This window comes from Microtus pennsylvanicus, chromosome 7 (genome assembly GCF_037038515.1).
Source record: "Microtus pennsylvanicus isolate mMicPen1 chromosome 7, mMicPen1.hap1, whole genome shotgun sequence".
Taxonomy (NCBI): domain Eukaryota; kingdom Metazoa; phylum Chordata; class Mammalia; order Rodentia; family Cricetidae; genus Microtus; species Microtus pennsylvanicus.
The window spans coordinates 60,916,439-60,939,417 of NC_134585.1; the positions used below are offsets into that span (position 1 = coordinate 60,916,439).

At 37.9% G+C, this 22,979-nt stretch overlaps 1 protein-coding gene across 1 annotated transcript in view; it reads left to right on the forward strand.

Moving 5' to 3' along the window:
* The window catches only part of Kcnh8 (potassium voltage-gated channel subfamily H member 8), a 458,944-nt gene that overhangs the window by 224,960 nt on the left and 211,005 nt on the right, over positions 1 to 22,979 (forward strand). The window lies entirely within an intron of this gene.

Below are 22,979 nucleotides of genomic sequence, written 5' to 3' on the forward strand. Positions count from 1 at the left end.
CCAAATTCATGGGATACTATGAAAGCCTTGCTAAGAGGCAAGTTCATAGCACTAAGTGCCCACATAAAGAAAATGGAGAAAGCTCATATCAGTGACTTAACAAGACACCTGAGAGCTCTAGAACACAAAGAAGCAGTTGCACACAGGAGGAGTAGAAGACAAGAAATAATCAAATTGAGGCTTGAAATCAACAAAATAGAAACAAAGCAAACAAGACAAAATCAATGAGACAAAGAGTTGGTTCTTTGAAAAAATCAACAAGACAGATAAATCTTTATCCAAACTAATCAAAAGGAAGAGAGAGAACATCCAAATTAACAAAATCAGAAATGAAAAATTGGACATAACAACAGACACTAAGGTAATTCAAAGATTCCTTAGATCATACTACAAAAAACATGTACTCCATAAAATTCAAAAATGAAAAAGAAATGGACAGTTTTCTAGATAGATACCATATACCAAAATTAAATGAATATTAGGTGAACAAATTAAATAGACCTATATACTGCAAGGAAATAGAAGCTTTCGTAAAAAAAAAAAAATCTCCAAATTAAAAAAAGTCCAGGGCTGTATGGTTTTAGTGCAGAATTCTACCAGAACTTCCAAGAAGAGTTAATACCTATACTCCTCAAAGTGTTCCACATAATAGAAGCAAAAGAATCATTGCCAAAAACTTTTTATGAGGCTGCAGTTACCCTTATATGAAAACTACTCAAAGACTCAACCAAGAAAGAGACTGATAGACAAATCTTACTCATGAACATGGATGCAGAAATAATAAAATACTAGCAAACTGAATCCAAGAACACAACAACAACAAAATAATCATCCACCATGATCAAGTCAGCTTCATCCCAGAAATATAGGAATGAATGGTTTAACATGAAAATATATCAATGAAATCCATTATATAAATAAATTGAAAGAAAAAAAAACTATATGATCATCTCATTAGATGCTAAAAAAGCATTTGAGAAAATTCAACGCCCCTTCATGATAAAGGTCTTGGAGAGATCAGAGATGCAAGGAACATATATAAACATAATAAAAACAATATACAGCAAGCTGAAATCCAGCTTCAACTTCAATGGAGAGAAACTCAAAGTGAATCAGGAACAGGACAAGGCTGTCCACTCTCTCCATATCTCTTCGACATAGTTATTGAAGCTCTGACTATAGGAGAAAGACAACAAAAGGAGATCAAAGGGGTTCAAATTTGAAAGAAAGATGTGAAACTTTCATCATTTGCAGATAATATGATAGTATATATGTGACCTCAAAACTTTAATAGAAACTCCAATAGTTGATAAATACCTTCAGTAATGTGTCAAGATACAAGATCAACTCAAAAAAGATTTAAGTAGCCCTTCTATATACAAATATAAATAAACTGTAAAACAAATCAGAAATACATCACCTTTCGGAATAGCCACAAATAACATAAAATATATTGGGGTAACTCTAACCAAGGAAGTGAAAGACCTATTCGACAAGAACATTAAGCCTTTGAAGGAAGTAATTGATGAAGATATTAGAAAATGGAAAGATCTCCCATGTTCTTGGATAGGTAAGATAAACATAATAAAAATGGCAATCTATAGATTCAATGCAATCCACACCAAAATCCTAACATAATTCTTCACAGACATTGGAAGAACAATAATCAACTTCATATGGAAAAAGAAATAACCCAGGATAGCCAAAACAATTCTGTATAATAACAGAATTTCTGGAGGCATCACCATCCCTGACATCAAAGTCTATTACAGCACTACAGTAATGCAAACAGCATGGTACTGGCATAAAAACAGAGGGATTAACCAATGGAATTGAATCAAAGACCCAGATATTAATCCACACAACTGCGAACACCTGATTTTTGACAAAAAAGCTAGAATTATGTAATGGAAAAAAGAAAGTCCCCTCAACAAATGGTGCTGCATGTCAACATGTAGAAGAAAGGAAATAGATTAATAACAATCCCTATTAACAAAGCTCAAGTCCAAATGGATTAAAGACCTCAATATAAATCCGAACACACTGAACCTGATAGAAAAGAACTTGGGGAATAGTCTTCAATGTATGACCACAGGAAATCACTTCCTAAATATAACACTAGTAGCGCAGACACTGAGAGCAACAATAAATAAATGGAACCTGCTAGAATGGAGAAGCTTCTATAAAGCAAAGGATACAGTCAATAAGACAAAAAGAAGACTACTGAATGGGAAAAGATCTTTACCAACCCCACATCAGACAAAAGACTGATCTTGAAAATATAAAAAGAACTGAACAAATTAAACATCAAAATTCTAAATAACCAAATTTAAAAATAGGGTATAAAACTAAACAGAATTCTCAACAGAAGATTCTCAAATGGCTAAAAGATACTTAAGGAAATGTTCAACATTCTTAGCCATCAAGAAAATGTAAATCAAAACAACTCTAAAATACCATATTACATCTGTCAAAATGGCTAAGGTTAAAAACACCAATGATAGCTTATGCTGGAGAGGATATGGAGTAAGGGGAACACTCCTCCATTGCTCATGAGAATGCAAACTTGTACAACCACTTTGGAAATCAGTACTGTATTTTCTCAGAAAATTGGGAATCAACCTACCTCAGGATCCAGCAATACCACTTTTGGGCATATATCCAAAAGATGCTCAATCATACTACAAAAACATTTGTTCAACTATGTTCATGGCAGCATTATTTGTAATAACCAGATCCTGGAAACAAACTAGATGCTCCTTAACTGAGGAATGAAAAAAGAAAATGTGGCACATTTACACAGTAGAGCACTACTCAGCTATAAAAAACAATGACATCTTGAATTTTGCATGCAAATGGATGGAACTAGAAAACACCATCCTGAGTGAGATAACTCAGATCCAAAGAGATAAATATAGCATGTACTCACTCATAAGTGGATACATAAACAAAGGATATTGAGACTATAGTTCCTGATCCTAGAGAAGCTAAGTATCAAGGTGAACCCCAAGAAAGACATATATAGATCCACCGGTAAGTTGAAATAGATAAGATCACCTGACATAATTGGGATTATTGGGGTGGGGTGAGAACAGAGAGTAGTATGAGAAGAGGAGCAGAAATGGGAAAGGGCAAGGAGGACTTGAGGGAATGGTATAGTTGAGATGGAGGAAAGACAGAGATGAGATCATGAAGAGAGGTATATTGATTGAGGGAGCTATTGTGGGGTTATCAAGAAATCTGTCACTAGAGAAATTTTCAGGAATCCACAAGGATGATACCAGTTAAGACCCTCAAACAACATAGGAGGGGGTGTCCAAACTGGCCTTGCCCTGTTGTCAAGCTGATGAATATCTTAGATATCACCATAGACCTTTCATCCAGCACCTGATGAGATAGACACAGAGACCCACATTGGAGCACTGGACTGAGCTCCCAAAGTCCAGTTGAAGAGCTGGAGGAATGAGAATATGAGCAAAGAGGTCAAGATCATAATGGGAACACCCATTGAAACAGTTTACTTGAGCTAATGGGAGCTCACCAACATCAGCTAGACTGGGAAGGAACAACCATAGGGCCAAACTAGTCCTTCTGAATGTGGCTGACAGTTGCATGGCTGGGGCAGACTGAGGAGCCACTTGTGGTGGCACCAGGATTTATCCCTATTGCTTGTATTGACTTTTCGGGAACCTATTCTCTTTGGATAGATACATTGCTCAACTTAGACATAGTAGGGAGGGCCTTGGACCTTCCCCAAAGCAATGTGCCTTGCCCTCTCAGAAGAATGGATAGGGGTAGGAGGGTGTGGAAGGAATGAGGGATGGGGAGTGGGAACTTGGATTGGTGTGTATATTGAAAAAAGATAGCTTGTTTTCTTTTTAATAAATAAATCAGTAAACCTCAATGTCCTTAAATAGTTGAATGGATTTGAATATGTGGTACATCATACACACTGGTGTTTTCTTCAGCCATAAAAACAAAAGAATATTGAATCAAAAGCTTAAAATTAGAAAATACTATGTCTGTGAAAAATTGGGATGGAATTATGATGGGAATTGTGTTGAATCTGTAATATTGCTTTTAGCACAATGACTGTTTTTACTATATTGATCCCACCAATCCATGTAAATCCTTATTAATAAAAGCTAAGGGTCAAAAATTGGGATTTAAGCTAAAGATCCAAAAAGCAAAACAGCCAGCCACATGGTCTTATTTTGACTTCAGTCTGAAAAGATGATCCTACCTCCAAGAATCTCAGAATGAGACTGTCTGAGAACTGTCTCCCCACTTCTTATATTCTCTTCTAGAGCTGGGTTTAAAGGCATGCACCATTGTGATTAAAGGCATGCACTGCCCGGTTGGGTTCTATGAAAACTAGTGTGGCTACTGTGATTAAAGGTGCATGTGTGTCATTATCGCTACTGGTACTAAAGGTGTGTGTTACCATAACCTGGTTTGTAAGACTGACCAATGGGACTGTTTTACTCTCAGATCTTCAGTCTTACACAACTCAAATGCCACTACATCCATGAGCATGGAAGACCTTTCCATCTTCTGAGATCTTCTTCAATGTCTTAAAGTTTTCATCATACAAGTTTTTCACTTGCTTGGTTAGTGTTACTCCAATGTGTTTTTGTTTGTTCATTTGAACTTTTTTGTTTGTTTTTGATGCTATTGTGAAAAAAATATTGTTTCTCTGGTAGAAAATAAAAACACTAACAGTAGGAAAATGGTCTATCAAAAATATTAAGAAGGTTGAATTTCTGATTGAAATCTGATGTCTTGAGAATTTTGACATTGTCCATGAATTCTTTTTGAAGTAGCCAGGGTTAAGTAGCTGGAAAATGGAACCTTAGAAATCATTTTGGAGATGTGGTTTGGTAGAGGGGTGCATAAGCCAGAGGAACCGCACCCTCAGTCATGCAGAATTGTGATTGAGTTAGTGGTCATGGGCACTTTGTGACCTGAGATAGCTGTCACATGAATCAACTTACCTGAGTGCTCTCTACCTCCCTGCAAACAGGTATCCTAGTTGATGGGAGTGCAGCAAAGGCTGGACACTCACACCTCTACAGCAGGAAAGCACAGAGCATTGATGTCCACAACTTACCTATCAGTCAGTCATGTATGTAATACCACCGCCAATATATTATTGTTAATAAATTGTGATAACTTTAGCCTCAAACTATACACACGTGTGCATACACACACACATGTATGCACTTTCATGAACTTTGTTTTTATGAACTCAGAATTATTCCTCAAAACAAAAGCATTTCTATGACATTTTTCAACAATCTTGCCAGGCATTATTAAGAAGCACAGATTTTATAAAAAAAGATGTTGGTCATGCTAACCATTCCCGTAATGTTAACAATCATGATGATGAAGAATCATGATGACAAAGCAGGAAGATTGTGAATTTATTTATTTTTTTAATTTATTTATTTATTAAAGATTTCTGCCTCCTCCCCACCACCGCCTCCCATCTCTCTCCCCTTCCCACAATCAACTCCCCCTCCCTCATCAGCCCAAGGAGCAGTCAGGGTTCCCTGCCCTGTGGGAAGTCCAAGGACAACCCACCTCCATCCAGGTCTAGTAAGGTGAGCATCCAAACTGCCTAGGCTCCCACAAAGTCAGTACGTGCAATAGGATCAAAACCCAGTGCCGAAAAAAAAAATCAAAACCCAGTGCCATTGTTCTTGACTTCTCAGTAGTCCTCATTGTCTGCTATGTTCAGCAAGTCTGGTTTTATCCCATGCTTTTTCAGACCCAGGCCAGCTGGCCTTGGTGAGTTCCCCATAAAACATCCCCATTGTTTCCCTGTGTGGGTGTGCCCTTCGCAGTCCTGAGTTCCTTGTTCTTGCTCTCTCTCCTTCTGCTCCTGATTTGGACCTTGGGATTTCAGTCTGGTGCTCCAATGTGGGACTCTGACTCTGTCTCCTTTCATCGCCTGATGAAGGTTAATATCCAGGAGGATGACTATATGTTTGTCTTTGGGTTTACCTTCTTATTTAGCTTCTCTAGAATCACGAATTATAGGCTCAATGTCCTTTGTTTATGGCTAGAAACCAGTTATGAGTTCATACATCTCATGTTCCTCTTTTTTGGTCTGGTTTACCTCACTCAGGATAGTGTTTTCTATTTCTATCCATTAGCATGCAAAATTCAAAAATTCATTGTTTTTTACTGCTGAGTAATACTCTAATATGTATATATTCCATACTTTTTTTCATCCATTCTTCTATTGAAGGGCATCTAGGTTGTTTCCAAGTTCTGGCTATTACAAATAATACTGCTATGAACATAGTTGAACAAATGCTTTTGTTGTATGATAGGGCATCTCTTGGGTATATTCCCAAGAGTGGTATTGGTGGCTCTAGGGATAAGTTGATCCCGAATTTCCTGAGAAACAGCCACACTGCTTTCCAAAGTGGTTGCACAAGTTTGCATTCCCACCAGCAATGGATGAGGGTACCCCTTCCTCGACAGCCTCTCCAGCAAAGGCTATCATTGGTGTTTTATATTTTAGCCATTCTGACAGGTGTAAGATGGTATCTTAAAGTTGTCGTGATTTGCATTTCCCTGATCGCTAAGGAAGTTGAGCATGACCTTAAGTGTCTTTTGGCCATTTGAACTTCTTCTGTTGAGAATTCTCTGTTCAGCTCAGTGCCCCATTTTATAATTGGGTTGATTAGCCTTTTACCGTCTAGTTTCTTGAGTTCTTTATATATTTTAGAGATCAGACCTTTGTCAGTTGCGGGGTTGGTGAAGATCTTCTCCCAGTAAGTGGGTTGCCTTTTTGTCTTAGTGACAGTATCCTTTGCTTTACAGAAGCTTCTCAGTCTCAGGAGGTCCCATTTATTCAATGTTGCCCTTAAGGTCTGTGCTGCGATGGTTTAACGTAGGAAGTGGTCTCCAGTGCCCATGTGTTGTAGAGTACTTCCCACTTCCTCTTCTATTAGGTTCAGTGTGTTCAGACTGTATTGAAGTCTTTAATCCATTTGGACTTGAGTTTTGTGCAAGGTGATAGATATGGATGTATTTTCATTCTTCTACAGATTGACATCCAGTTATGCCAACACAATTTGTTGAAGACGCTCTCTTTTTTCTATTGTATACTTTTAGCTCCTTTATTTGGATAAAGGTGTTCGAATCAGGTGTTCATAGGTTTGTGGGTTAAAGTCCGGGTCATCTATTCAATTCCATTGATCGACTTCTCTGTTTTTATGCCAATACTAAGCTGTTTTCAATACTGAAGCTCTGTAATAGAGTTTGAAGTCAGGGATGGTAATGCCTCCAGGCGATCCTTTATTGTATAAGATTGTTTTGGCAATCCTGGGTTTTTTATTTCTCCATATAAAGTTGATTATTGTCTTCTCAAGGTCTGTGGAGAATTTTGATGGGATTTTGATGGGGATTGCTTTTGGTAGAATTGCCATTTTTACTATGTTGATCCTTTCAATCCAAGAGCAAGGGAGATCCTTCCATTTTCTGGTGTCCTCTTCAGTTTCCTTCTTCAATGACTTAAAGTTCTTGTCAAATAGATCTTTCACTTCCTTGGTCAGAGTTACCCCAAAATATTTTATGCTATTTGTGGCTATTGTGAAAGGTGATGCTTCTCTGATTTCCCTCTCTGCTTCCTTATCCTTAGTGTATAGAAAGGCGACTAATTTTTTTTGGAGTTGATCTTGTATCCTGCCACATTACTAAAGGTGTTTATCAGCTGTAGGAGTTCTTTGGTAGAGTTTTTGGGGTTGCTTATGTATACTATCATATCATATGCAAATAACGAAAGTTTAAATTCTTCCTTTCCAATACGAATCCCCTTGATCCCATTATGTTGTCTTATTGCTATTGCTAGAACTTCAAGCGCTATATTGAAGAGGTATAGAGAGAGTGGACAGCCTTGTCGTGTTCCTGATTTTAGTGGGATAGCTTTGATTTTTTTCTCCGTTTAATTTAATGTTAGCTGTCGGCTTGCTGTAAATAGCTTTTATTATATTTAGGTATGACCCTTGTATCCCTAATCTCTCCAAGACCTTTATCATAAAGGGGTGTTGAATTTTATCGAATGCTTTTTCAGCATCTAATGAAATGATCATATAGTTTTTTCTTTCAGTTTATTTATATGATGGATTACATTGATAGATTTGCATATGTTGAACCAGCCCTGCATCTCTGGCATGAAGCCTACTTGATCATAATGGATAATTTTTCTAATGTGTTGTTGGATTTGCTTTGGCAGTATTTTATTGAGAATTTTTGGGTCAATGTTCATGAGTGAGATTGGCCTGTAATTCTCTTTCTTGGTTAAGTCTTTGTGAGGTTTTGGTATCAGGGTGACTGTAGCTTCATAAAAGGAATTTGGCAATGACTCTTCTGTTTCTATATTGTGAAATACCTTAAGGAGTATAGGAATTAGCTCTTCTTGGAAGTTCTGGTGAATTCTGCATTGAAACCATCTGGTCCTGGTCTTTTTTTGGAAGGGAGTTTTTTGATAACAGCTTCTAATTCTTCACGACTAACAGGTCTATTTAGATTGTTCACCTGGTGTTGGTTTAACTTTGGTATATGGTACTTATCTAAAAAAATGTCCATTTCTTTTGCATTTTCCAGTTTTGTGGCATACAGGCTTTTGTAGGAAGATCTAATGATTCTCTGAATTTCCTCTGTGTCTGTGTTTATGTCCCCTTTTTCATTTCTGATCTTATTTATTTGCGTGTTCTCTCTCTGTCATTTGATTAGTTTGGATTGGGTTTTGTCGAACTTGTTGATTTTCTCCAAGAACCACCTTTTTGTTTCATTGATTCTTTGTATTATTTTCTGTGTTTCTATTTTGTTGATTTCAGCCCTGAGTTTTATTATTTCCAGTCTTCTACTCCTCCTGGGGGCTACTGCTTCTTTTTTTTTCTAGAGCTTTCAGGTGTGCTGTTAAGTCATCAATGTATGCTTTCTTTGTTTTCTTTAAGTGGGCACTTAGTGCTATGAACTTTCTTCTTATCACTGCTTCCATCCTGTCCCATAGATTTGAGAATGTTGTGTCTTTAAAGACTTTAATGTCTTTCTTAATTTCCTCTTTGACCCAGGTATGGTTCAGTAGTTGACTGTTCAGTTTCCATGAGTTTGTCGGCTTTCTGGGGGTAGCATTGTTGTTGCCTTCTAACTTTAATCTGTGATGATCTGATAAGACACACATGGACACTGATTTTTTTTTGTATCTGTGGAGGTTTCCTTTGTTACTGAGTATGTGGTCAATTTTCGAGAAGGTTCCATTAGTTGCAGAGAAGAAGGTATATTCTTTTCTATTTGGGTGGAGTGTTCTATAGATGTCTGTTAAGTCCATTTGCTTCATTACCTCCAATAATTCTCTTAATTCTCTATTAGGTTTCTGTCTGATTGACCTGTTCATTGGTGAGTGAGTTGTGTGGAAGTCTCCTACTACTACTGTGTGTTTTGATGTCTGCCTTGAGTTCTTGTAATATTTCTTTTACATAGTGAGTGCTTTTATATTAGCAGCATAGATATTCAGGATTGAGACTTCATCCTGATGAATTGTTCCTGTTATGAGTATAAAATGTCCATCTCGATCTCTTCTGATTGATTTTAGTTTGAAGTCAGATTTGTTAGAAATTAGTATGGCCATGCCTGCTTGTTTCTTACGACCATTTGCTTGAAAAATTTTTCCCAACCCTTTACTCTGAGAAGATGCCTGTCTTTGTGGTTGAGATGTGTTTCTTGTAAATAGCAGAATGTAGGATCCTGTTTTCATATCAAATCTCTTAGCCTGTGCCTTTTTATAGGTGAATTCACTCCATTCATATTAAGTAATATTAATGACCAGTGGTTGTTTAGTCTTGTTATTCTTATTGGTTTTGGTAGTAGTTTGTGTGAATCCCTTCTTTGAGTTGTGCTGGTGAAGGGTCGCTAGATGCCTGAGTTATTGTAGGCAGTGTTGGCAAAGTTGGATTCCTTGGGTTGTGATTTTCCTTCTATTACTTTCTGTAAGGCTGGATTTGTGGCTAAGTATTGTTTAAATTTGTTCCTATCCTGGAATGTTTTGTTTTCTCCATTGATATTGAATGATAGCTTGGCTGGGTATAGTAGTTTGGGCTTGCATCCATGGTCTCTTAGTTTCTGAAGTACCTCTATCCAGGACCTTCTGGCTTCCATGATTTTCATAGAGAAGTCAGGTGTAAGTCTGATCCGTTTACCTTTATAAGTTACTTGATCTTTTTCCTTAGCAGCTCTTAATATTCTTTCTTTAATCTGCATGGTTTTTGTTTTGATTATTATATGGTGAGGGGATTTTTCTTGATCCAGTCTATTTGGTGTTCTGTATGCTTCTTGAATATTCAAAGGAATATCTTTCTTTATATTGGGAAAGTTTTCTTCCATAATTTTGTTAAAAATATTTTCTGGGCCTTTGAGCTGTTACTCTTCTCCTTCTTCTATCCCTATTATTCTTAGGTTTGGTGTTTTTATTGTGTCCCATATTTCCTGAATGTTTTGTGATGAGAATTTGTTGGATTTTCTGTATTCTTTGATCAGTGTGTTTATTTTTTCTATGGTCTCCTCAGAATCTGACATTCTTTCTTCTATCTTGTATTCTATTGATTATGCCTGTTTCTGTAGTCTCTGCTCACTGACCTAGGTTTTCCATATCAAGCCAGTTCTCAGTTTGTGTTTTCTTTCTTGCTTCCATTTCAGTTTTCAATTCTTGAACTGTTTCCATTACCTGTTTGATCGTTTTTTCTTGGTATCCCAGGGTATCATTTACGTATTTACTCCTTTCTTCAAACTTTTTGTTATACTTCTCATCCATTTCTGTAAGGGAATTTTTTACATGTTGTTTAAGGGACTCTATTGCTTTCATAAAGTCAATTTTTTCCACTTCTTCTGTGCTAGAGTGTTCAAGTCCTTCTGTTATACTATTATTGTGTTCTTTTGTTTTCATGTTGTTTTTCAAGATTGTTGGGTGAATTCTTGCCTTGGCGCCTGCCCATCTCCTCCTGCAGATGCTATCTAATGGGTCTTCTAAAACCAGATCAGATTTCCCTGCTGGCCAGGGGCCCCACTTACAAAATGCCCCCGCTCCATTTCCTGGCTCCCGCCATGGGCCAAGATCCCTCTCACCACTCAGAAGGGTCTTCAGGAACAGGAACAGGCTCCCCATTCGCCAGGGTCTTCGCCAACAAAAGGCCTACCACTCTGCAGGCCAGCCACCAAAACAAAGAAACTCCCACTGCCCTCTGCCCCGATCACTAGACCCAAAGCCCAAACAGGCTGAACTAGGTGGTCCCTCAGCCCCGCAGAAGGAAGGGAGAAGGAAGGAAGCCCCTGGGCGCAAGCTGGGATGGGCCTGGGAGAGAGAGGTAGCAGCAGAGGAAGAGCAGCCCCAGCAGAGGGGAGCAGCTCCCGCAGACTGACCGGGGAGTCAAGGGGTTCGGGTAATGCCCCCGCTCCATTTCCTGTGTCCTGCTGCAGGTCAAGAACACTGTCACCAGTCAGGAGGGTCTTCAGGGACAGGACCAGGCTCCCCATTCACCAGGGACCTCGCCAACAAAAGATTTACCACTCTGCAGGTCAGCTACCAAAAAACCTACTTGATTTAGTTGTAGTGGGATGATCTGCTCTCATTGTGGGCTTCACTGTTTCAAGCCTGGACCATCAAAAACATCAAAAAATATGTTTGTGTCTGCGCCACATCTGCACTGCGTCTGCGCTGGTCTGCGCCAATCTGCTCCACATCTGCACCTGTCTGCGCCACGAAGATTGTGAATTTAAACCAGTATTGGACTTCATGGTGATACTATGTCTCAATTATGACAATACTACTAAAAATAAATGAAATAAGAAAAAGTGTTCCAGTTATCTCTTCTCCTTTGCTAACTTCTGAGTACTTTTTTTTATTTTAAATTTTAAGCATTTTAATTCAAGAACAAAAAGATTTTCTTGTTTTTAAAAACCCTTAAATAGTTAATGGTCCCCATATTGATTAGCAACCTCCAACATTAATGCATTTTAATGTTAAGGTTCTCTGTATGAGACAATGTGAAAGTATATGTCTATAATCATGTGAAGCAGTAGTCTGTGGTAGGAGGATTGTGGATCTGAGGTCAGTCTGTATTATATCATGAAAGTTTTTAAGCTAAGTGAAAAATCTGGGAGCATAGCAATGACATCATGGCACCTGTTTCCCTGTTCTGTGGTTAACATCATTTAAATCAAACGATTATAAATGAATTCTAAGAATCAGTGAAGTGAACTGAAGTGAGGTGACTTCAGAGGCACTTTGAAATTAAGCATTTTTAGGTTGTATAAAAGAAACTTATTGTTTTGCGTTGCTATTTAAACTACATTTTTCTTCAAACCAAGAGGGCATCCTAATGGCTAATTCTTTAAAACTAAGTTATAGTTCTAATTATTAGCTTATCTTTTCTCAGTTAATTCCTACTTGGAAGCTTCACTTAAAACTATGAAAGACCCTTTTGCTTCTTGTTCTCAAAGCAAAGGGTCTGATTTTGTGATGACCCCAGCATTCTCCTGAGATTTTCTAAGTCAGTGATAGGCCTCCTATTCAAAGCAAAGTGGACATCAAGTCATTGAATTCTGAAGCAATTGCCCTTCCCTTTCCCTCAGTTTTTGTATACCTACTCCTTCCTAACTTCTCCAGTCAGATAAATTCTTCTCAGAGAACAATTACACTTACTAATCCGCTGTGTGGATAAAAAGCCTGATTATGGAGTCCTCTGCACCAGAGTCCATCACTCCCTCTTCTAAGCAGTCTGTAGCAAGCAGTTTAGATGCTGTCATTCCTGCCACCAACCACATCTCCAGTTTCTCTGCTTCTTCCCTACTTCTTCTGATTTTCAGCTGATATCTGAAGTATTCTGTGATGATAAGTTTGGCAGAGGTAAGTCAGAGTGTCAGCTAAGCTCAGGATTTTGTCCAGGCATTACAATATAGTGAAATGAAGATTGTTTACTCAAAGAAGACTGATATCAAAGGCTTTAGACTCTGAATTCTACATACAAACTATGTTTTATACCTTCCCTCTGATGTTAAATTCTTAGCCACATTTGTTTTTGTTTGTTTTTCTTTGTTTGCTTCCAGTGGGCAAATAGATTTGGATATGTGTTTATACAATCAATGAGCTTTTACTGAATGCAGCAATTGAGAGCATATATTGTGTCATCAATATGAAGGAGATATGAGGCCTGAACACACACAGCTGCTCAAGGTGTAAAGCAAGAATTTGGAATCAATGCCAGGGATAGGGAGTTGCCAAGTCATAAAATATTTGAAAGATTTAATAGCTATGAATAGCGAAGAAGTTTACAATTCTACTTTCAAAACTGTGTGTAGTAGATAGGAATAAAAAGAAACCTTATTCTGATGTTGTAAAGCATATGAAACATAATTCTATTAATATAATATATTATCCCATGAATCCCATATATCCCATTATATACTTTAAACAATGCAACTCTAATTTTTGGACAAACAGTATTTCAGATTTAAGTTTATTTTGACAAGGAGTTTTATTTTTCTTCTAAGTTTTTGTTTTGTTTGCTTTGGTTTTGGTTTTTGGTTTTTCAAGATAGGGTCTCTCTGTACATCCCTGGTTGTCCTAAGAATCACTCTGTAACTCAGGCTGGGCTCAAACTTGGAGATCTGCCTCTGCCTCTTGAGTGCTGGGTTTCAAGGGGTTTACCACCACTGCCCAGCTTCTTCTAAGTTTATAATGATTTAAAAAAAAACATGTTAACATATTCAAAGCTGAATCTTGTTGGTCACCCAGAGAATGGATAGATGGTGAACAGCGCCTACTTCAGTGGAACAAGCCGGGCCCCAGAGGGGACCAAGCCCAATGCTCTCTGCACTTTCCTCTCATGTATTCAAAATCAGTGTTTATTTGCTTATTGTTTCTGTCAATATACTAAAAATATTAACCAAAAATAGAAATTAGTGAATCAAAAATAATCACGAAGGCTGTATAAAACATGTATTCAAATAAATAATTAAGCCATATGCATAGCTTCTTGTAGACTCTCTCTAGAAAGGTGGAAAGGGTGATAGTGACCGAATACTTGTCAGACTGCTAAGAACCCTCAGAAATTCAAATGCTAATACCACTCATAACTTCACAGGGATGTTTTCCTTTTTATTTGTTGTTTTCTCTGTGAAAAGAGGGTAACAAATCTGTAAATAGTTTCTGTTTTAAATATTAGAAATATGATAATAAACCATGTGCATCTGGTTTTAAAGATATACACATTAACTATGTTCATATATACATATATGTTTTTATGATATATTTTATGGAATGAGACAGTGAAGTTGATTTGTAAACTCAGAGTTGATCATCTAATAAGACAAATTCATTGTGAGATTTTGTAACAGCTGAGAGTAATGTGCTCTGGAGAATAACTGTTCTTTCAAATTACCACAAACTTACAGGGTGAACCGGCACCATTGCACATGGAAAAATCAGTTCTAGGCTTTTGTATTGTTTAGGTTCTCAATGTTGAGAACTATTAAAAAGATAGTAGAGCCTTCATAAGACAGACTAACTCTGGACACAGTCTAGGACAGGCACATTGTGTAGTAAGTGTAAACTCCCAGGAGGGTTTAAGGACAGTACAGTGAGGCCTCTACCCACTTTGTCCCATTTTACCAATGGCTAGCACTTATGTAATCATCTCCATGTATGGTCAAGAACTAGATGGCAGGGTCAGCCATGTGTGCACTTTATTAGCCACACACGCTTTCAAAGTACATGTATATGACCACCAGGATAAAGATCTTATTTTTTTTTTCTGATATTGAGTCTCACGTGATTGCCTAGGTTAGCTTCAAACTAAATCTCCTGCCTCTTCCAAGGGCTGACATTACAGATAAGGGTGAGCCACCATGACTGGATGCTGTTGATCTTAAAACAAAACCCAAAACAAATGCAAAGGTTATTTTGAAAAAGTTTCAATGTAGCCAGTTGGTCAGGGTGGCCCTCAAGAGGAAAGCCACGGTAGAATGGAGGAGTTTTCTCCTCCATTTCCTAGTGCCTCTGGCCAGTCCTACTTCTTCCTCCTGCTTGGAGCTGGCAAGGGGCATAAGAAGTTTGGGTAGAAGGGTGGGAGGGAAAATGTCTTCCTATGCTTCCACCCTGTAAGACTGGGGATATGGGTTGGGATAAGTGGGCTTAGATGCCCCTGACAGATGGATATTTCTTTTCTGCTGCCATTATCTTGATTTGCTGGGATATAAAAGCTTTAAGCCAAGAAGGAAGGTCTTCTGCCAGACTTCTCCAGGTTACAATATAGGTATTGTATACAATATAGGTTCTGGTCTGAGTGTCTAGCTAGAAGTCTGAACACAATGTCCTCCACATTTCCGATCAGACCAGCATCAAAAGGTCCCTCTGGAGGGCATCTGACATTCAAAGCAGGCCATTCTGTACTGCAAACAGTAATGAACTTTTAATTTCTTGTTTATGAGCCATGGCTGCTATGTCCTTCCAGTGAGGCTACCATAAGTTTAGGGGTAAGGAGGGGACTGTCCCATAATCTCTACCTCTGTGGGAGATATAAAGACAAAGACAACAGACAACACCCAGAATCAAAGACACACAAAAGACCTTAAAATTTTTCTCAGGAAGGACTGACCCACCGTCCAGACAGAAGACTTTCTGTCCCTGATTAAGCACACTTTAGAAACTCTGCCATAGGGAGGTGGGACCCAAACTCATGACTTCCTCCGCAGGGAGGTGGGACTCAAACCCATCATCTCCCTCCTCAGGGAAGTGGGACCCAAACTCACGATCTCCTTCCTCAGGGAGGTGGGACTCAAACCCATCATCTCCCTCCACAGGGTCTGAAAACCTCACATCCCAGTCTCCAGCACACCGCTGGTGGTCTCAGCAGCTCAGGTGGGACTCTAACCCACTTTGCTTTTAACCTCGGCTGTTGCCAGACCACACCACATACTGTTCGTGCTTTGGAAAACGGAAGTGTAAAACAGCATAGAGACAGAAACAAAGAGAGACTTACAGGCCAGCCAGAAACCCCTCAGGCTGGGAGCTTGGGGGTGTCTTGGGCAATCCTGGATGAGCCCCCAAATAATGTTGTGCCCTTGTTGCAAGTCTCCCAAACAAGACCACCACAGAGTGGGTATCCGATGCAAACACAAAGGGGTTTATTGAGGAAGGCAGATCCGGATATGGGCAGCTGCTCAGTTTTTGGGAAACTAAAAGTCATGCAGAGCATTTACAGATTAGTGCTGATATAGGGAAAAACCAAAGGGAAGGTGACACGTAGTTCACAGCCTTATCAACGGGTCTTGGGGTAGTTGACATTTAACATGATTGCTTATGGCGTAGGGAAGTCCAGAATTAAACAGTAAAGTAGTTAAAAATACATCAGGTATGGATGAGGCATGTGATCAAGAGCTGTCCCCAGTCTTGTGATTAGTGACTGTCATTAATCATACCCTCAGTGGAGTTCAACTCATTTGGGGAACTAGGGAGTACTCGGGACAACGGAGAAGGCATAAGAGGGGTGGTCTTGGTTTGGTTCGAATTTTATTCCCACAGTATGACAGTGGTAAAATTAAATTAAAAAAGTGTTTAAAATGGCCAAACAATTTTCCAGACATTCTGTTTCAGTGGGAATACATCACAGATGCAAGTTCCCCATCCTGAGTGATGGTGGTGCTGTTTGCTCTCCTCCAGCTCCTGCAGCAAAGGTGTGCTGGCTTCCTGTGGTGCCCAGATTCCTATGCTCAAGATTTGTGGAAATGTTTCAGGTCTCATGCTTATTTCCCAATTAGACTGATTTTCTTTATGTTCAGTTCTTAGAGTTTTTCCAATATTGTGAAGTTTTTGTCACATGCGAGAGAAATACTGTGTCCCAGCATGTAATTTGTGGCATACTTGGCACTTTGAGGATTATACATTATTAAAATTCATTCATTGTTTTTGTTGTTGTTTAGAATTGCCCACACATGGTGATAGGAAAATGTTGGCCAAATGCAATATGATTTATTATTGCTTCTAAATTTTCACAGATATGTTTGTGACATAATCGGAGTAATACAATTTGCAAGACTGTTAAACATTTCACTTGTGGAGAATCATATAATTTATTACTCATATAACTTTCCCCAAATTATTACTTAATGATGTAATCCAGATAGCAGAGATAGCTTAAAATTATGACTTTAAAAAATATGGAAAATAAGAATTTGACTTTTCTTAACCACTTTAATTCAGTTCACAATTTAGTTCTCAGAGTAAACTAGACCGTTTGTCAAGGCCTTCTAGTATTTCTCTTTTATTTTCTCTTCTAGTCCTCTATGTGGGAGCACAACTTTTTCTGGGGTATGTTCTCTATCCCATAGTCCAAATAGTGGCTAGCATACCACTACATCCCCACTCACGACACTAGTTGTCTGTGTATATATACAGAGAGCATGTCTTAAGATGTGGTGTGATACATGCCATTCACTCTGGTAAACGTTTGGGGTAGTGACTGCAGAGACTTTAATGGGGAGAGCTCTTAGAAGCCTGGTGTGGGACAATTCTGTATTCTGTCAACCATGTTTAAAATACACACTGACTGGCCAATAGCCAGTCAGTGGGACAACCAGACAGGAAGTAGAGGCGGGTCAATGAGAAGAGGAAGTTTCTCTGAAGGAAGAAGCCCATTCCTCCCCAGTCCTGTCCAGACACTGAAGAAGCAGGATGTGACCTGTCCCACTAAAAATGTACAGAGCCATGTGGCTAACATAGATAAGAATAATGGGTTAATATAAGTTATAAGAGTTAATAAGAAGTCTGAGCTAATGGGAAAATCAGTTTATTACTTATGGAGACTCTGTGTGATTTTCTTTGGGACCTAATGACTGTGGAAACTAGGCAGGACAGAAACCCCAACAAGCAGGCCCTCATGTCACAGCAACCTTGCTGGAGAAGCAGGCTGGGCTGCAGTCCAATTCCAAGAAGATTATTTGTTGACTCCACATTCATTCCCCACCAGCTGACACTGACTAGCTTTAGGGGATTATTATTATTATTATTATTATTATTACTGTTAATTCAAGAACAGAATCTTCTATGGAATACCTGTAACTCCATCATGTGGACTGGATAATGAGTGCAGATATTCTGAAAAAGAAATGTGACCTTGTTCAGGATGATGTTCTTCCACAGAACTCAGTTTAGGCTGAGGGCAAACTAATGAGGATTGTGAACAAGCCCAATGTCAACTGTGCACTTCTGTTGGTTAATACGCTGGCTTACAGAGCAGAGTGGCTTACAGGATACAATTCCTTTACTAACTGTCATAGAATTTTTTATATGCTTTTAAAATTATTTTTATTTCTGTGTAGCATATAGATTATATCTGTATATGGGGTGCCTTTAGAATCCAGAGAGGATGTTGAATACCCCAAAACTGGAGTTACATGAGGCTGTTAGTGGTGCATATGGATATTGGATATTGAGCTCAGGTCCTCTGGAAGAACAGCAAATATTCAACCACTGAGCCATTGGTGGAAGTCCACTGAACAATCTGTCCATATTCATTGGGCCATCTGTTCATACCCACTGGGCCATATCTCCATATTCACTGGGATATCTGTTCAGGGCATCTGCCCATACCCACTGGCCAGTCTCTCTATATCCACTGGTTCATCTTTTCATATCCACTGGGCCATCTGTCCATACTCACTGGGTCATCTGTCCATACTCACTGGGTCATCTGTGCATACCCACTGGGCAATCTGTCTATATCCACTGAGTCATCTGCCCACCTCAGACACAGGTTTTCCATTCCCTTCCCAAATGTAAGTTACTAGGTAGCCAGGTGGTCATTCAACACTTGAAGAATGAGTAATAAAATACAAAATTTATATTTAATTTAGTTTTAGCTTTTTATTGGGTTTGTCAACATGACTTATTTCCCTTATAAATACCTTTATATCTGTGATCTATAATTGTTCCCATGTTGAGTATTTTATGTGAGGTCAGATGTAAAAAAAAATTTCACAGAAAAAATAAGTCATCAAAACGTGTATTTATATCTGGGAAAGAGCATCAGAGAATGAATTTCATGTTTCACATCACTGATATTTGTAGCTTTGGTAAAATGAATTGTTTTAAGATTCTAGGAACTAATATCTATACCCATGCCACCTCAACTCAGTTCATAGTGAAGAAATGCAAAAAATATATGAGGAAGTGCATGGAATTGCACACTGAGGGTTCCCAGGATTCTTTACCTTGATATTTATGTTAATGATATTTTTTATTTCAATATTTTATTTTTGTCTTTAGTAAACTATAAAAACTTTCAATGATTGTGTTCTTGACAGCCAGTAGATATTCTACCAGGTCAGAGATAATTGTTGTGCTTTTTGATTGTCAAGGATATTTTTTTTTTAAAAAATTTACTGATTTCCATGACCATATTCAGTGGAATGACTATTTAACCTCTGTGTTTCTTGAGATAGGACCATCCTTGTCACAAGCCTAAATGAGTATGATTTAACATATTGCATTAATTTTTATATTTAGTTTGCTAATGCTTTATTTAGGGTCTTTTATGCATCCATGAAGATGATGGTACATGGTTTTCCTGTTGTATTTACTTTTCTGGTTTGGACACCAGACATTTTCAGAGTTGTTCTAGAAAAGCTATCAATAGAATTTTTTGTCCCTATGGTAGCTAGCACACACGTATAAACAGTAACACTAGAACATTAAGGCTAATGTAAGTGATATGAGACCTTATTCTCTGAAAAATAACCAAAAAGAATTACCTTTTACATAAAAGTTTATCCCATGGCCCCTAGAAATGTTTGAAGCAAGTGGGATGATAGTAATGTAAAAAGCATGGTCTTTTTTCTTCCTTACTGTGGTGAGTGTCTTCATGACTTTTATTACATGTTGAGATGTTAATTTAGTCTAGATCAGCACTTTTCAACCTGTGGTTTTCTACTTACAGGTTGAGAACAATTGACTTAGAACCAGGAGGCAGATCCCTACACACCTTCTGCTTGCATTTTAACTTCCTGTAACTTCTCTGTGTCCTCAGAGATGCTGAGCTTTCTCTGCCCAAGACACAGTTTGTTTTAACTTTATCATACATTACTATAACTTTTATTCTCCATCTTGTCTACCTACATTAATTCTTCAGAGTTCAACCCCAAGTCTTCTACCTCAAGTAATGTGCACCCAGTCTAAATAACTTAATCAAATCCACTGTTGAATGGCTGGTCAGCTTTGTTATGAAATACCTCAAAATTAAAATGTAAAATATATGTACTAGAAAATGTTTCTTCTAACCAGAATACACCCTACATCCACTTTGAACAATAGAATTTGACGTGTATCACTTATAAAAGGATATAATAGACCAGCTGTAGATACAATTTCTAAATAACTTTGCCTCTTTACTGGCATTGTGGTAGCATATTATTTTATATCACTTATATTTTATTAAAAATATAATGTGTAGATGGAAATTTCTGTCCCACCTGGTCCTACAACCATTCAGTCCCAAAGATATACACAGAGGCTTATAATAATTATACACTGACATATTAGCTCAGGCTTATTGTTAACTAAATCTTACAACTTGAATTAACCCTAGTATTATCTATGTTCAGCCAAGTGGCTTGCTACCTTTTCTCAGTGAGGCATTCTCATCTTGTTTCCTCTCTGCCTTGCTGGTGACTGACTCTCTGCCTTTTCTCTTCCCAGATATCCTAGGCTGGTTGCCCTGCCTTTACTTCCTGCCTGGCTACTGGCCAATCAGTGTTTTATTAAGTCAATATGAGTAACAAATTTTACAGTGTACAAGAGTATTGTCCCATAGCAATACTGTTTAGTTTTGAATTCCTGTAAATACAATAAAAACTCTTGCCATGGTGCCTGTGATGTTTATCCATTTGTGTTTTCAATACTGCCTTTACAAGATACTTCTGTATTAAGAGATGGGCTTTCTTTTATTTTATGTTTAATTTACATAAGTCCAGTCATTGGGACTATAACACTCTGTCGTGCCTGGACTGTAATTTATAGTATTTATGTATGAACATTAGATTGATTTGCAGTTATTCACACAATTGCATACCTGTATTATGTGCATATGTGTCTACTGGTGTGTTCATGCATGTATATTATATACATGAAGTAAATAATTTGTATGTATATTGTTACAGAACAATGTGTTGCTTTTTAAATTTTTTGAATTTTGAATTTTGTTTGTTTCCTTTGGCTATGAACCAAAACCCAAAACCATTTTAAACAGGGAGATTTTAGGTCTTGTAAGTGGAGTGATTTTACATCTCATAAGTGGTGTGGTTTTAGGTCCTGTAAGTGGAGTGATTTTCACAGTCAGACTTGGGCAAGGACTTAGTTGTAATGGTACGTTTTAGGGACTATATATTGCTTCTACTTAGAGCCAAGACTAAGACAAAAATGTTTCTTTGACATTTTTTTGAGGGTCTTTTTTTTAAGATGATAAAATTATTGATGTTTAATTTGGAAAATCTCAGCTATTAATTAGGTTTCCCCATGAGAAGAGAACCACCTGACTGTCAGAAATATCATCTCAGGTCCATTTCTTAATAACATTATAATTCTGTTTGTCATTTTGGAAGCAACTAACATTTTATAAGCATCCTGCTAGTATTAACTCATTCCTATAGACATTGTCACAGAACTCAGGTTGTTTGTGAATTGAAATACATTTAAGTTACCCTTACTCTTCTAGTAATTATATTTTAAGTGGAACATGTAGGATGCTAAGTAAATAAATGGTTAATACATAAAGACCTTATCTGAACAGTAACAATTACAGTAATATAAATAATGTGGGTTTCAATATTTATTAGTTATTTGAATCTATAGCAATGTTTTATATTTTATTTAAAAATTTCAAATTCTGGAAGAAAAAGATAAATACATCAGAAGACATGTGCATACATATTAAAATAACTTTCCTGTGAAAGAATTTAGCTCTTCAAGATATAATGTCTAGTCACCAGAAACAGGTAAACTGATAATCTGACAACATTAAAAATATTTATTTTTTGCTCCATAAAGAATAATAAAATTTCAGCCATAAATATGACAAGAAAATGGCTATTTGGTTAAAAATGAAGAAACTTAGTTGGTACTCTCCATGAAGCTTTGTCCTTACTGCCTAGCTTTCATAGTACGCTATGCAGGCTTCTGGGGAAAAAGTCATCAACAGTCCCACCGAGCTGTGAACACTGTGAATTACAAAAATAACCAGTGTGACAAGATACACCCTTGGATGCAGGGTGGCATGAGTGATTTAAGGGAACCAACTACTTTCTGATGGATTTAATACCTGTTCCTGAGGATACAACACATGGCCAGTACTCACAGTTCCTAATATTGAACCTACTACTAATATTTTGCCCCATTTAGGACAAAGTATTAAGTTGTCTCCAACATTCATATCTCTCTAATCATATATCAGTGCAGCTCTCATACCTCATCAATGAAAATTACTTTGTAAATGGACAGTGTTTAATGCAAAAACTCACAATGATCAAATTGCAGAGAATAGGCCAAATAGAGTGTTTGGCCGCAAACCAGATATAATACCTATTCCCAAGGCTAAGGAACCATCAGAGTGAGGAGGGAACAGATGTTAGGGAGGAACTAGCAGAAAGACCTCGAAGAGACAGAGATTATGGAGGACCAGAGTGAACACTGTCTTCTGGGCCTGAGAGGACCATTGCACTGTGGGTGCCTGCGTAAGACCCACCCAAGATCAAGCCAGTCACCATTCTAGCGTGGACAGGAGGCAGTTCATGAACCTTACCCGAGCTGAGGAGCTATGGATGGGTGCTGATAGCTCCAGTTAGAGTTTTCTTTCTCCCGGTAAGCTGACTGCATTCCAGTAGATTCCCCACACCCAGAAGTATATGGACAACACAAATTG